At 40.6% G+C, this 9755-nt stretch overlaps 1 protein-coding gene across 1 annotated transcript in view; it reads right to left on the bottom strand.

The window, feature by feature from the left end:
- Window positions 1–241: 241 nt before the first annotated feature.
- Window positions 242–9755, bottom strand: part of LOC138030377 (limbic system-associated membrane protein-like) — a 25423-nt gene continuing 15909 nt past the window's right edge. The window contains exons 6-7 of the mRNA XM_068878297.1: window positions 8995–9050; window positions 242–788 (exon numbers count right to left, since the gene is read on the bottom strand). The gene's annotated coding sequence lies outside the window, so the exon portion shown is untranslated. The remainder of the gene's footprint in view (window positions 789–8994; window positions 9051–9755) is intronic.

The following is a 9755-nucleotide window of genomic DNA, read 5'->3' as shown; positions in this document are numbered from 1 at the left end:
ATTACTTTCCCTTTTGGGAATCTTGAAAACTATTAGGATGAAGTTGGCGTTCTCCTCGCGACTGCAAATGCCGTCGTGCACGTGACGTGACCGGTCATCGAGTCCAGACTTTTCCACGTGCTCTCACGTCCTATTTTGCCGTCGTACTGTCTTTGCTAAATCTGCCAGATAATATTTGCCCTACAGGAATTTCTAAAATTACCATTATAAGGACGCATGAAGGAAAAGGACTCAGTGAAGTGAGGTTAAAAAACATTTATTGAACACAAAAAAATGTATATGTGGCATCAGTCAGCATTCAATAGGCACTAATTAATTAATCGATGGATTGACTGGTTACAATGTTAGACTAACCAAAAGCAGCAGTTGCCAAAGAGCATTAAAACAATTTTAAAAATGTGCCGGCAGACCTTGAATGGAGAAACAAGGCGGACATTTTCAGATTATCAATGAAAATTAAGAGAGGGCACCACAGGAAAGTTGACAGTTTAACATACAGTTAACGCCCAAAAGAAATGCAAACTCTTAACTAAAACTTTACACAATCCATATCCACACACCCACGTTCCACGCCGTCACTTTTCTTGGCAAGGTCTTTAACTAACCGATCCGTAACGTTTAGCAAAATTCGAGACGGTTCCTCATGTTTGTGACTCCAAATGCTGAACATACAAAATATTTCAAATTCCAAGGTCCAAAGGTAAAGAGTCCAGTTATTTTCCATTGTGCACCCATCATACATGTACTACAAGACCAAAAACCGCCAATAATAATCCACAGAGGGTCACCTTGAAACGAAAGAAAACATGAGTATAACAGTTTAAGGGACTAGCTGAAAAAAGAACATTACTGCACTACGAAAGGGACACCCCAGAAAAAAGGTTTGACCCGGAGAGTAGTATGTCTTCCTGGAGATAGTGAAAGGCAAGGGACAGGTGCTAACCTGGGAAGGGGCATAAAATTATTGCAGTCTTACTTACACTATAGACCGAATGCATAAATGGCGGCCAAAAAAAATTCTTTTGTTTATGTGCTAATTAGCCTCACTAGCCTCGCTTGCATGGACAAAGTGAGTCTCATTAGCACATGAACAAAAGAATACATTTTTGGCCGCCATTTATGCATTCGGTCAATAATACAAGCACTAGCACGCAGTGTAACGAGTGGTTAATCAATGGTCGTTAATTTACCATAAAGAAGGAAACAGAAAAGGAAGAAGCAAAAAGGATACGAGTGGGGAACAGTGAGAAAAACCAGGAAAGGAAACAGAAGGACGAGTGGACGTGTGGGAGAGGTGCAGCAGAAGAAAGCATGAGCCACAAGGAGGACGAAAGGAAGGAAGACGAAAAAAAAAAAAGAAGCAGGGAAAAAGGAAGAACGTAAGATGGAAAGGATGAGAAAAATGGACAATAAGAGAAATCCAGTGGAGGAGAGTGAGCTTGACGGATGGACTAAAAGGGATTTTCACAAGAAGCGTAAGTGTTAGAAGGGAGTAAAGGGATGCTAGGAAAACATTCAACTTGCTTCTTGACCTTAGCCAATCTAATCCTGCTTGTTGCTAGTGCCCTTTTCAGGGTTCGTACGCTTTTTCAACTAAAAATTCAAGGACTTTTCAAGTACTTTCAAGGACACATTTTCCATTTTTCAAGGACTCCACGCACTGCAAAATCAAGCGATAAGCAGCTGTTCATATAGCTAGTGTGCGCTTACTCTCCCATGCTCGAAATGTCAACATCCTTCATGCACACAATGCATCGTGCCTTGTGTTTGTCACCCTTACTTCGCGTAGCCACTCTTTTACAGTGGTTTCCGAAGCCACAAGTCGCTGAAAACACACTTTCCCATTGTTGTAAATCTTTTATTCGTGAAACAATAGCCGAACAAACAACACCCACGCAAACAACAGGAAGCACTCGAGGCACATGGCTTTTCGCGGAAAGAGGCTCTTAGAATTACAGACATTGAATCAATCAGAGCAATGAATATAACAAAGAACAGGAAAATGTACTCGGCGCTTGATGAACGTTCGGAGAGTTGTAATGATCGTTTTTATTTATTTTTTTACTATTATGTGTCGCTACTGCTCTGCCAGTAGCATATATTTTCAAATTAGGCACTCTAGAATCTAGGATGGATGAAATTAGCTACAAGTTTCGAGGACTTTCCAGCACTGACTGCAATTTTCAAGGAATCATTAAGGCCTTGAATTTTTATTTTCAAATTCAAGGACTTTCAAGTACTTTCAAGGTGCGTGCGAACCCTGCCTTTTTACATCAGATACAAAGGCATACACACAATTACATAAAACGGCATAAAATTGTGCAGAATTCTCTTAGACTTGGACATTCCCTATTGTCGGAGGACAGGGGAGAATGAGTAGAAGAAGGACAAGGAGATCAATGACATACAGTGTTAGGCCTAGGTTTTGGTCCAAACCTAGGCCGGTCTAAATCACCAAACCATGTTTTAACCTTGCGTTTATCTCTTCGACACTCCAAACTCTTGGCTCCTGTGAAGATCTTCTAAAATTTCTTTTAAAATGTTCTTTACGGTAAAAAGAAGAAGTATTAAAAACGTTTTGGCAGATTAATTTCGCTCTATGTCGAGCCTCTTCAATGCCTTTGTTAAAAGATTATTCTAAAACCCAACAGCTAAAAAGGTGGGGTCAGTCTTTGTCTACTACGACCCTTGGGATTTTAAAGTAATTCCATTCCGTTTTGTTATTCATTAGCCGTTCAAGTGGAACATTTTTCATTCTCACGGCTTCTGCGATCTGCCTTGTCATCGAGTCATTTCTGTATGATCCCGTAACTTTCATATTAAATACTTGTCTTTCTTCTTCGTGTTTCTCTCTGCAGTATCTCCACAGCACCTTCTTTTCTCCCCTCCAGGAGTTTTAGATGTTCTTTTCCACGAGTATATGCATTTGTGGCGGTTTCTCCTACATATATATCTCCACATTTTTCACACTCTATCTCGTATGTGACATTAGTCGTGTCACAGGCGTTCTTCCCATCCCCTCCCGTGCACACCAAGCAATCTTCTCTGTCACACGACGTATGTCTTAGGGGGTCGGATCTTTGTAGCAGTCTCTTTAGTGACGTGCCTGCTTTTTCGACTATCTTAATCTTGAAACCTTATCTTTTCACTTCGTTCTGCATCCTGTTCTTTGGTTCAGAGTTGATGTGACAGGGATGAATATGACAGAGTCATAGCCTCCTTTTGTATATCACTCTCTTTGCTTTCTCTTTTTCTCTTCCTCCCGCTCTTCTCTCTTCCACTCTCTGGGTCTGTACATGGGTCTTATTCCTCTCTTATCGTTATCGTTAATCTTGTTGTACGCCTTAACCGCTGATAATAGTACTTCATGTCTAAATTTCTTACTATACCCCGAGTACTGCATCTTACGCATTAGGTCATTGGCATGGTTGTTAACAACTTTTCGAGGCAAAAGCTCGCTGCAGTTGAGCAATACGCGTAGGAGCTCCTGAGTAAGCACTGTTCTTTTTGTTGCCCACGGCATGGCTGATCTAGCGTCAATGACTGATTTAGTTGACACATCTTTCGAGTAGAACTCATGTAAGATGACGCGGCTACCAGAGACATTTTGTTCAGCGTTGCTTTCTTTTATCCAAACCTTTTAATCGAGTATGGGGATTTTTCTGTCTTGGTGTTCAGACGGACAATCAACCTCTATCTGTATGGATGGGTGAATACTATTCCCTATTTGTTGTATAAGCAACATTGTTCTCTTGTCTACAGGGACGCCGGTACTACTTTGCGATTCATGTCTACTAACAATTTCACCATTCTCACAGCTCATTTGGGGTTTTGCCGCCGCTACCACTATGTTAATATCGTCAACGTATCTTTTATACATTCTTACTCCTAGGCATGTCAGTTTACTCTTCAGTTGCCTATCCCACCAAACCATAAACACCTGGGCAATGACACCTGTGAGCTCTAAACCAATTGTTCCACCCTCTTGTTGTAATCTCATCTCATTGTTAAATGTGTAAACATGATGTTTCATGATGAAGTTAAGGGCCACACTGAGGGCTTCGGTTAACATTCTCCTCTTTTCTCTGTAATTGGGTACTCCATTAGGTATTACCCATGGTGCAAACCCCTTCTCCTTTACATCTTGAGTTCCACTTCCTGTCATGGTGGGTGGCCTTCCACGTTCTGACCTTCTCTTGGGGCATACACTCTCCAAACCGAGGTTACTGATCCTGCTCTGGTCTACGTTAAGTGCAAGGTAGAGCCCTAACTCGTCATAATCTATGCACTCCAAAGTAGTATCGCAGCCATAGAATATTTCGCAAATCTTCTCAATAGTGAAGTCTATGTCAAGGCTGGGGTACAATGCTTTTACATCCGCTGACCCAATTATTACGTCTTCGTCGCAGCCTTCGTCATTCACTCTCTTTATCTCTGCCATCATTTCTTCGGTGCTCATGCAGATACTATCTTCTCTCTCTTCTATTCTCTTGAGGATCATTGACATCAGATGCGACATTCTCTGGTTGAAAGATGACTGAGCTCCGCACACCGGCCTAGAGGGTGGACCAGTTTCAGGGTCATTACACTTCTTATGATCTTTCCTGAGAGTATACAATGGCGGGAGAGGATCGTTACAGCTGACCATATTATTCCTGATCCGGCCCTCATTTCCATTGTCTTTCCCAGCTTGCAGTATTCGTGTCCACATAACAGAATGGGCATTCATCTCTTGTTCTAACTTTTTATACTGGCCTGCCGTTATGATGGTATCGTTCTGGATATGCTCCTCGCATGACCTCTTGTAATTTTCAGTGGTATCAAGCGAGAACCGTCCGGACTTATCTGTTTGGAAAAGCACAACCTCGCCAGTGCGTCTCTTCTTCTTTTTGGAGGTTTTGCAGGCTTTTTCTACCATTTTTACGTTTATACTCTCCCACCGTTTCAATCAGTCTAGTTTTTAATGCCTGGAGCTTTAATTCGGTATTTTCCTTAAGAGGGCCAGGAAGGTGCACTCTTTTATTAAAAGGAAGCTCAGTCGCTCGGAGTTTAGTAAGGTTGAACGTTTTGCTCTCTAAATTATAATACTGGTCATGTACTTTCTCCTGTTCTTCGCATTGCTCCTCCTCTTCATCTCGCCGTTGTCCTTCGCTGCTCTTAGCCATAGACCACCTCAATTTACTGAGGCCTTTTTCTACTTGTACCTCCCATTTGACAGTGTCAATATCTTCGTATACAGAAAACTTAGGAGGTAAACTTAGCAAACGCTCTTCGTTCTCGTCGATGACAACAACAACAACACCTTTATTTGTACCAACAACACCTCCGTAGCAACAACACCTCCGTAGCAACGGGGTTTACCTGTATCGTAGTAAGTCTCCGGTATCTCCTGATCTCGGACTAGAATTCCAACTATCTCGTCAGGGATGCCGTAGTGTATGTACTTCTCGCACAGGAATTTTTGTTTGGCCTTTCTCTTTTCTTTCAACTTCTGACGGCAACAATGTTTTTCTTGCTCCCAGAGCACTTTAAATTCTTCCAACGCCGATTGGTCTTTCAAAAAGGATTTAGACTCCTTCTGTATTTTCGTATTTTGATATTTCTCCTTTCTGAGGCAACTCATCGCATCGCTGCACTTCCATCTCATTACAATTCCGTTTGTCAGGCAAACCATTACACACCGTACGACACAATTTTTCCACGTTCGTAGTACCAATCTTTCTCTCCCTCAGGTGATAAAGTAAATCCACAGCGTGTTGGGATTGTAAAAACCCAAATGGGATTGTAAAAACCCCAAATGAGCCGTGAGAATGGTGAAATTGTTAGTAGACATGAATCGCAAAGTAGTACCGGCGTCCCTGTAGACAAGAGAACAATGTTGCTTATACAACAAATAGGGAATAGTATTCACCCATCCATACAGATAGAGGTTGATTGTCCGTCTGAACACCAAGACAGAAAAATCCCCATACTCGATTTAAAGGTTTGGATAGAAGAAAGCAACCTTGAACAAAATGTCTCTGGTAGCCGCGTCATCTTACATGAGTTCTACTCGAAAGATGTGTCAACTAAATCAGTCATTAACGCTAGATCAGCCATGCCGTGGGCAACAAAAAGAACAGTGCTTACTCAGGAGCTCCTACGCGTATTGCTCAACTGCAGCGAGCTTTTGCCTCGAAAAGTTGTTAACAACCATGCCAATGACCTAATGCGTAAGATGCAGTACTCGGGGTATAGTAAGAAATTTAGACATGAAGTACTATTATCAGCGGTTAAGGCGTACAACAAGATTAACGATAACGATAAGAGAGGAATAAGACCCATGTACAGACCCAGAGAGTGGAAGAGAGAAGAGCGGGAGGAAGAGAAAAAGAGAAAGCAAAGAGAGTGGTATACAAAAGGAGGCTATGACTCTGTCATATTCATCCCTGCCACACCCAACTCTGAACTAAAGAACAGAATGCAGAACGAAGTGAAAAGACAAGGTTTCAAGATTAAGATAGTCGAAAAAGCAGGCACGTCACTAAAGAGACTGCTACAAAGATCCGACCTCCTAAGACATACGTCGTGTGACAGAGAAGATTGCTTGGTGTGCACGGGAGGGATGGGAAGAACGCCTGTGACACGAATAATATCACATACGAGATAGAGTGTGAAAAATGTGGAGATATATATGTAGGAGAAACCGCCAGAAATGCATATACTCGTGGAAAAGAACATCTAAAACTCCTGGAGGGGAGAAAAGAAGGATCGGTGCTGTGGAGACACTGCAGAGAGAAACACGAAGAAGAAAGACAAGTATTTAATATGAAAGTTATGGGGTCATACAGAAATGACTCGATGACAAGGCAGATCGCAGAAGCCGTGAGAATGAAAAATGTTCCACCTGAACGGCTAATGAACAATAAAACGGAATGGAATTACTTTAAAATCCCAAGGGTCGTAGTAGACAAAGACTGACCCCACCTTTTTAGCTGTTGGGTTTTAGAATAATCTTTCAACAAAGGCATTGAAGAGGCTCGACATAGAAAACTTTTTTAATACTTCTTCTTTTTACTGAAGTTTTAAAGAACATTTTAAGAGAAATTTTAGAAGATCTTCACAGGAGCCAAGAGTTTAGAGTGTCGAAGAGGTAAACACAAGGTTTAAAACATGGTTTCGTTGACAAAATCCTTCCTGACATCAGCGCATAAAATTAGTAGAAAGGGTCTAAACCACAGTTTTTAACAATCATTTTACCTCCAGAACTATATAGAAGCGAGTTGCTTTCATTTGCTCCTGCCTTATTGATACTACTCTTCGACAATTCATATACTAAGATTGGTCAACGTGAAATTGAATTGGAACCATTTTTTAAGCCTTGCCTGACATCCACAGATCCAATGTTGTGAGATGCCACTGTTGATTAGTATGTTGTGTTAGTCTCTATATAAGCAGCTTAAGAAATGTGAGACTAAAAGTTTATTGCTTTTGGACCGAAATTAGCCTGATAAAAAAATAAGACTAGGAAAAATAAAAATAAATGTGTGACCCTCTTTACCCCCATCCGCCTTTCACTGCTGATGTAACGACTGCAATATTGGACAGCGGTGTTACAAGTCAAAACAAAATAATAATTCACAAATTTTACCGCGATTTATGAGTCCAAGCTCGACGAAATGATTGACTTATCTTCAGAAACAGAAGTTTGCACTTGGGCAAAATATCAATGAATTGATTAGTGTATAATCAAGGAAAGTCTCGGAATTTTGGTTTCCTTTTACGGCGGGTTTTCAGGCGGCAAAGTCAGTAAGAGTCGTGAGTTCCTTCGGCCATTCAAACACATCGATTTCACGTTGAATGGATACTTTTAAGACTTGTCTAAGGTAAGTTTTACATCGAATGCTATTATTGTTATCAGCTCATTACTAATGCTAAATGTATCAATTTAAACCGATATTTGAGCTGCAATAATCAGAAAATGTAAGCGAAAACCAATGTCTTGCTCAGGTGGCTTCACACTGCGGTGGATCGCCAAATGGCGAATTTGTGCCATTTTATTACGATCGTAACTCTTCACACGGAAGAATGCCAATAAATTTTATTTCATGGTTTCAGGGATCTATCTTAATACTTTCCAGAAAAATACAAGAGGTTCTCCAAATAAGTCAGAATTATGAGAAATTTCGCTTTTCGCTGAACCACTTGGCCTGCTTCTTGAAAATGACGTTGACATTGTCCTGTTTAAGTGACAACAATTTTAGTAGTTTTCTATACTCTGGTTTAATTTTACCATTTGTTTTAAGTACAATGATGTATCTTATGCTGGTGTAATTCTTATCTTCGTACGCTAAATATACGCGCGGCAGCAAGCATCCGAAAGAAGGCTAATTTCGGTTTCGCTAAAGTCGCAATTTGAGGGTTTCGGGTATCGATCACATTCTTTTTAAAATCTCAACTGTTATCGAGAATAAAAAACAAAATATATTTTCTCTTACCTTGTATCAACCTTGTTTCGTGGAGAAATTTTGAAGGAAATCGAAATTTTGACCCGAATTCAGTGGTTGATTCTTAGGCGGAAAGCCTCTTAAAAGCACACGAGGCGTATAAAACACTGCTGCTCGTTTTTTTAAAACATTACATCTTACCCCCGGGAGATTTGAATTGGGTACAACATTGGGTTGGCCGATTTGGTCCACGTAAATGATATCTTCTAAAAGACAAGGCGATGGCTATGCAAGAAGGAGAAACATCCATAAGAGAACAAATGCCGGAAGTGAGAGAGAAAAGGGGACGGAAGATAAACTGGGTCAACACAGAGCCAAGGCAGAAAAGGGAAGTGGAGTACAAGGTGACGGGGAAAGGGGGAGATCGAAGGTACATTATTGATACTTAACGAACAAGAACCCAGGCATACTGATGACCATGGGAATCCTTGATAGAGTTAAGTCGGCAACGAAATAAATATTACACAGCATAAGGAAATGGAAACTTATAGTGTTCATTCTTTCATACCTGTTGCTTCAGAGGTTGTGGTGAGGTGGATTTGACAGTAGCATCAGTACTCGATTCTGGTGGAACAGTCAAATTTCCAACATCAAAAGTAGCAAAAGTGCCATTAGATCACACGAATTTTCAAATGTACAGTATTTAACAATTGTTCGCCAATATTCACCGAGCCTGGGGTGAATAATTCTTTTAGTATAATTACAAAGGTGATTATTTGAAAAAAACACTTAGGTGATTATCCCGTAATAATCACCTCAACTGCAACAATTAGCGCAGAGAATTTTCAATAATCAACTATGTAATTTATTATTATACTAAAAATAAATATTCAGCTTTCACTTTCCACTTAACAACGTTAACGCAAAATCTGGAGAGACAAGCAAAGAGATTAAAATGTAATTGTAAATGTGCTTAGTTGACCGCTCCCTACAAGGGCTTTTCAAGATTAACCGGCTTAACTGGATTGGACCAAATGCATGTGAAGGTGTACCATGCGAGCAGAGTCTCTTTCAATCTTCCTAGATAAGTCGGGAAGAGGAAAGAAGACTCTGCCATCCGCCTCGACATTCTTTGATTTGCCGCTCATCCAAAAAAATTGAAGGGGCAGTCCAGTTTTGCCTTGTCAAAACCTGTTTTTTAAATTTTTGCGCATGATCAATCACCATGCGTCATCGATATTTTCTGGAAATTTACAACCGCGTGGCAAACTGTCTAGATTTCCATGAGTATTTCCTTCGTATGTCGCTTACAGAAATTAGTCTGCCAGA

The sequence above is a fragment of the Montipora capricornis genome, chromosome 13, assembly GCF_036669925.1.
Source record: "Montipora capricornis isolate CH-2021 chromosome 13, ASM3666992v2, whole genome shotgun sequence".
NCBI classification, from domain to species: domain Eukaryota; kingdom Metazoa; phylum Cnidaria; class Anthozoa; order Scleractinia; family Acroporidae; genus Montipora; species Montipora capricornis.
Note: the sequence above shows the minus strand (reverse complement) of the source record. Positions and strands in the feature narration are given on the sequence as shown.